A 6,619-nucleotide genomic window follows, 5' to 3' on the forward strand; every position below is an offset into this window, starting at 1 on the left:
CAGTTTTATTCATTGTTGCCAGAAACTGGAAAGAGGGTAGTTGTCCAACAGCAGGAGAACAGATAAAAACTGGTGTATTCAAACAATGGGATAATACTCAGCAAAAGAAAGAAATTAGCTACTGATGAAACAACATGGATCAATCTCAAAAAGATTTTACTGAGTGAAAGAAGGCAGACATGAAAGAGCACAGACTAGGCGTCCAATAATGACTGGGGGATCGAGGAGAGTAACATGACCAAAAAGAAGCGGGAGAATCTGGGCGTCGCTCTGGAGATCGATGGACTGGAGGAGAAGCTGTCACAGTGTCGGAGAGACCTGGAGGCTGTGAACTCCAGGCTCTGTGGGGCAGAGCTGAGCCCAGAGGCCAGGAAGTCTCTGGAGAAGGAGAAAAACAGCCTGATGAACAAAGCCTCCAACTACGGAGAACCGGAAAAACACGCTGCTCTCTGTGGCCATCTTCCTCCTCCTGACACTCATCTACACCTACTGGACCATGTGAGCCAAAGATTTCACCAGTCAGCACAAGCTTCACCTTGGCCCCCTGGTCACTACTAGCCAGGCCCTTCCAAGCCTCAAGACAATCAAGGCATAGGAGAATTTCTCTCCAACCCAGACTCTGGAGCAGGGCTTCCTGTCGGTCCAGCCCCTCACCCCCTGGTCCTGCTGTGGGGCCTGGGTCTCCAGAAGGATTGTGTGCTGGTTCCTCCCTCAGCCCAAGGGAAAGGCAATAAAGAACAGCCAGGCTTCAAAAAAAAAAAAAAAAAAAGAGCACAGACTATATGATTCCATATAAAGTTCTAGAACAGGCAAAACCGACCTATAGTGAGTAAATTAGACCAAGGATTGACTTTGTGGGAGAGAGAAGTAGAAACTGGGAGGGGAAATGAGGGAAATTTGTAAGCGGACAGTGATGTTTTATGTCATAATAGGGGATGTATGTATTCATCAAAACAGAGAATAGGGGCGCCTGGGTGGCTTAGTGGGTTAAGGCCTCTGCCTTCAGCTCAGGTCATGATCCCAGGGTCCTGGGCTCGAGTCCCACATCGGGCTCTCTGCTCAGCAGCGAGCCTGCTTCCTCCCTCTCTCTGCCTGATTCCCTGCCTACTTGCGATCTCGCTCTGTCGAATAAATAAATAAAATCTTAAAAAAAAAACAAAACCTCAGAGAATGTACTACATAAGTTCCATGATTATTTAATCACACACACAAAGAACCCTAAGCAAATAGCGAACTGTCGTTAATGATATGCATGCCAACAGAGATGAGTGCATTGATGTCTTCAACTTACAGTGAAGTGCATCAAAAAATAAGATTCATGGAAAGAGGGATGAATAGATAGATAGCAAATACAGCAAAATATGAATTGTGGAATCTAGGTAGTAAATGGATGTTTGCTTCTCAACATTTCCATATGGCTGAAATTTTTCCTAACATTGGAAAAAATGTAAAGTATTTAGGAAAGCCTATTAAACTTGATCAATAGCACCTCAGGAAGAAGATAAAACAGTACATAATGCAAAATCATACACAGATCTTCCTCCACTTAACATGGAATTACATCCAAATGAACTCCTCAGAAATTGAAAATACTGTAAGTCGAAAATGCATGCAATAAACCTAACCTACTGAACATCATAGCTTAGCCTAGCCCACCTTCAGTGTACTCCTCAGGACACCTACTTTAGCCTAGACTTGGGCAAAATCATCTAACACAAAGCATACTTTGTAATAAAGTTGGATATCTCATGTAACGTTTGAACACTGTAGTGAAAGTGAAAAACAGAATGGTTGCATGGATCCAGAAGGGTGGTAAGTATTTCAGTTGTCTACCTCATCTGTTCAGAACCTTCTGCTCTCTTCAGTGTCAAGAAGCATCCAGCCCCACAAGCCTGTTTAAACTCCCTGACCATCCACCATTTAACCACTTGAACAGCCTTCCTAATGCCATCTCTCTCTGTAACACTGACTCCTGCCCAAACATAAAACTGTGCTCATGCCTCTTTCTGGATTACTGTTTTCCTTCTGCAGCAACTCAGTTGTAGATCCAGCCCAAAAGTCAGGTCCTTTAAATAAGGTTTTCTCTAAAACCACCCCCAGGTTAATTGCTGCTCTGTCCTTTTTCTCTTAAATACATTGCATATTTCCTTATATGTACCTTACCGTAGCTTATACAATCATAATATATAATTGTTTACTGATGTACATGCCTTCTCCTAAGGTAGGACTATCCACTGCTATATAGTGAATGCTGAATAAATGTTTGCTCAGTGAAGGCCTCTCCCATTTCTGCAGATCCCTGTGGTGAGTTAAAGACGGAAATGGCAAAATCACCAGGGGCTTTAGATGCCCAGGACAGTGATAATTGTTTATATCATCTGCCTATTTTTCTGATCACATTCTCCACACTGGAACCTTCTTTTCTTTCCTATTTATCCTCATTCTCAAAGAAAAGGGTAGGCATCATAGCTGGACCACCTTCTCTCCCCATCACAACCACAATCTATGTGCATATAAATGAAGCATGATTGTGTGACATGGTGCAAGCTTTTATCCCTTGTAACTTTTTCATACTTTCTCAGGCCAGAAAAAGCTATAGTGAAACTACAATTTGAGAACTGGGCTCTAATCTAATCCCTGCACCAGCTAGCAACTAAGGGGGAAAATTATTACACCAGGCTGAGCTTCAGTTTCCGCTCTTTAAAATGACTTCCTGCGAGACATTTTTAAAAAACTAGCTCAGTGTGAGGCGCCTGGGTGGCTCAGTGGGTTAAAGCCTCTGCCTTTGGCTCAGGTCATGATCCCAGGGTCCTGGGATCGAGCCCCACATCAGGCTTTCTGCTCAGCAAGGAGCCTGCTTCCTCCTCTCTCTCTGCCTGCCTCTCTGCCTACGTGTGATCTCTATCTGTCAAACAAATAAAATCTTAAAAAAATAAAATAAAATAAAAACTACCACAATGTATAAATATGCAGGAGTCATTCATTCATTCAACAAACATTCATTGCTTCTTAAGTGTCAAGTAATGTGCTAGGTGCTGGTAGATAGCACTCAATAAAAATGTGAGGTTTTTTCCTTGCAAGTGTGTTTTGGACTTTATTATAAAATCCAAGAATATTTTTCTCATATTCTGTATAAGGGCATTTCTTCCCCACCCTGTTCTCCTTTGGTCAAAATAAGTTTCTCTGAATTCCTTCTTTTAGGTCTGCTAAGTAGCATAGAGTGGTGGTTAACAGCATGGGCTTAAACCAGACTTTCGAGGTTTGAATCCTGACTCTACCACTTTTAGTGGTGAGACATTGGGTAAGTTGCTTATTGGTATTTTGTTTTCTGCTTCTTTAAAGCACAATAATACCTACCCCATTAGCTTCTTGTAAAGAATAAAAGCACTAATACATGTAAGTCTTCAAACGTTATCTGGTATTAAGTACTTAAGAGGTAGTGGTTATTATTATTTGCCACCTATGGTTCATAGAATACTTACCTTGCCATGAAATCAATTCTGTCTCAGGTACGAGAAAGCAATTAGATTAGAGACCTTGTTTCTCATTTATATTTTTTAAATAACTATGATGAATATATTCTTATACACCTAGACTATCCAGTGTGTTAACTACTAGCCCCATGTGGCTATTGGGCCCTTGAAATGTGGCAAGTTGGAAGAGTAGGACTGCAAGTATAACACAAGCCGATTTTAAAGATTTAGAAGAGAGGCATCAGTGAAAATAACCAAGTAAGGAATGCCAAAAGACCACTTCTCTATAAGAGCAACTAAAAACTAGCAAAAACTGTGAGAATCACAGAATTTTTCAGAATTCTGGACAGTAATAAAAAACTTGAAGGAACTTGGGAACACTTTTTTTTAAATTAACATATAACATATTATTAGCCCCAGAGGTACAGGTCTGTGAATCACCAGGTTTACACACTTCACAGCACTCACCATAGCACATACCCTCCTAATGTCCCTAACGCAACCACCCTCTCCATACACCCCACCCACCGGCAACCCTCAGTTTGTTTTGTGAGATTAAGGGTCTCTTATGGTTTGTCTCCTTCCCAATCCCATCTCGTTTCGTTTATTCTTTTTCTACCCTCCAAGCCCCCCACGTTGCCTCTCAAATTCCTCATCTCAGGGAGATCATATGATAATTGTCTTTCTCTGATTGCCTTATTTCACTCATCATAATACCTTCTAGTTCCATCCACATTGTTGCAAATGGCAAGATTTCATTTCTTTTGATGGCTGCATAGCAGTGCATTGTATATATACACCACATCTTCTTTATCCATTCGTCTGTTGATGGACATCTAGGTTCTTTCCATAGTTTGACTATTGTGGACATTGCTGCTATAAACATTTGGGTGCATGTACCCCTTCAGATCACTACATTTGTATCTTTAGGGTAAATACCCAGTAGTGCGATTGCTGGGTCGTAGGGTAGCTCTATTTTCAATTTTTTGAGGAACTGCCATGCTGTTTTCCAGAGTGGCTGCACCAGCTTGCATTCCCACCAATGAAGGAGGGTTCCCCTTTCTGGGGAGCACTTTTTTAAGAAAAATGGCTGCATCCTTCAACTATAATCAAATTTTTAAATGGCTGCATCTTGAGAAGAGTGAGCCTCATTGCATTTTACGTAGACTTAATCCCATCTCCCACACTCAGAGGAATGCAAGAAAGAAGAAAGTATAGCAAGCAACCAAAATAAAACTGTCTCTGAGGAAGCCCAGACATTGGGCTTACTAGAAAAAGACTTTAAATCAGCCAGTTTAACTATGTTGAAACAGCTGAAAGAAAACACATCTAAAGGAAAGCATCATGTCTTGCCAAATAGAGAATATCAATGAGGATATAGAAAATATAAAAAGGAATTAAATAGGGCACCTGGCAGGCTCAGCCAATAGAGTATGTGACCCTTGATCTTGGGATTGTGAGTTTGAGCCCCACACTGGGTGTAGAGATTACTTAACCATAAAATCTTTTTTAAAAAAGAAGTTGAAAATTGCAATAACTCAAATGTATTCACTCAACAACAGATTTGAGTAGGCAGCAGAAAGAATCAGAGACCTTGAAGATAGGTGAACTGAGATTATCTAATCTGAGGAGCAGAAAGAATAAGAAGACAAATGAAGACCCATGGTATACCATCAAGTATACCACCAAACGCATAATAGGAATTGCAGAAGGGGAGAAAAGAGAGAAAGAATATTTGAAGAAATGATGGTTGAAATCTCAAATTTGATGGCAAACATAAATCTACACACCCAGTAAGATCAAAAAACTCCAAGTAGGATAAACTCAAAGAGACTGACAATCAAACATATTAAGTCAAACTGTCAAAAGACAGACCAGGGGTGCCTGGGTGGCTCAGTTGGTTGGGCGACTGCCTTTGGCTCGGGTCATGATCCCAGGGTCCTAGGATCGAACCCCATGTCGGGCTCGTTGCTTGGCGGGGTGCCTGCTTCTCCCTCTCCCTCTGACTGCTGCTCTGCCTGCTTGTGCTCTCTCTCACTCTCTGTCAAATAAATAAATTAATTAAAAAAAAAAAAAAGACAGACAAAAAAAAATCCTGAAAGCAGCAAAAAAAGAAGAGACTCTCACATACCAGGAATCCTCAATAAGATTAACAACTGATTTCTCATCAGAAATCAGGAAAACCAAAAGATAATGGGTCAGGAAACTGAGAATACAAGCCACAGATTAGGAGCAAATATTTGCAAAAAATATATCTGATAAAGGATTGTTATCCAAAAATATACAAAGAACTCTTAAAATTCAACAATAAGAAAACACCTTGATTAAAAATGGGCCAAAGACCTTAACAGACATCTCACCGAACAAGTTATACAAATGAAAATTAATTATATGAAAAAAAAAAAGAAAATTAATTATATGAAAAGAAGTTCAATGTCACACGAGAGAATTATAAATTAAAACAACTTCATACCAGTTTAAAAGGTCAAAACTGGGGCACCTGGGTGTCTCAGTCGGTTAAGTCACTGTCTTCAGCTCAGGTCATGTTCCCAGGGTCCTGGGATTGAGCCTCACATTGGGCTCCCTGCTCAGCAGGAAGCCTGCTTCTCCCTCTCTCACTCCCCCTGCTTGTTTTCCCCCTTTCGCTGTGTTCTCTCTGTCAAATAAATAAAGTCTTAAAAAAGACCAAAACCCAGAACACCAACACCACCAAATGCTATTGAGGATTTGGAGCAATGGGAACTCTCATTCATTGCTGGTAGGAATACAAAATAGTGCAACCACTTTTGAAGATAGTTTGGCCGTTTCTTACAAAACTAAACGTGCTCTTACCATATTGATCCAGCAATCACACACCTTGGTATCCACCTCAAAAAAGTGAAAACTTATGTCCACACTAAAACCTACACACGGATGTTTATAGCAGCTTTATTCGCAATTGCCAAAAGTCAGAACCAACCAAGATGTCCTTCAATAGGTGGATGAAAAAACAAACTGTGGTACATCCAGACAATGGAATAATATTCGTGCTAAAAAGGAAGAAACTATCAAGCCATGAGAAGATATATAAGAAGCTTAAATGTATATTACTAAGTGAAAGAAACCAACCCCAAAAGGCTACAAACTATATGATTCCATTTATATGA

The 6,619-nt window shown here is 40.5% G+C and overlaps 1 pseudogene; it reads left to right on the forward strand.

Annotated features, from left to right (window-relative positions):
• Positions 1–208: 208 nt before the first annotated feature.
• LOC122898917 lies at positions 209–651 on the forward strand (annotated as a pseudogene).
• Positions 652–6,619: the final 5,968 nt, after the last annotated feature.

The sequence above is a fragment of the Neovison vison genome, chromosome 2 (genome assembly GCF_020171115.1).
Source record: "Neovison vison isolate M4711 chromosome 2, ASM_NN_V1, whole genome shotgun sequence".
Lineage (NCBI taxonomy): Eukaryota > Metazoa > Chordata > Mammalia > Carnivora > Mustelidae > Neogale > Neogale vison.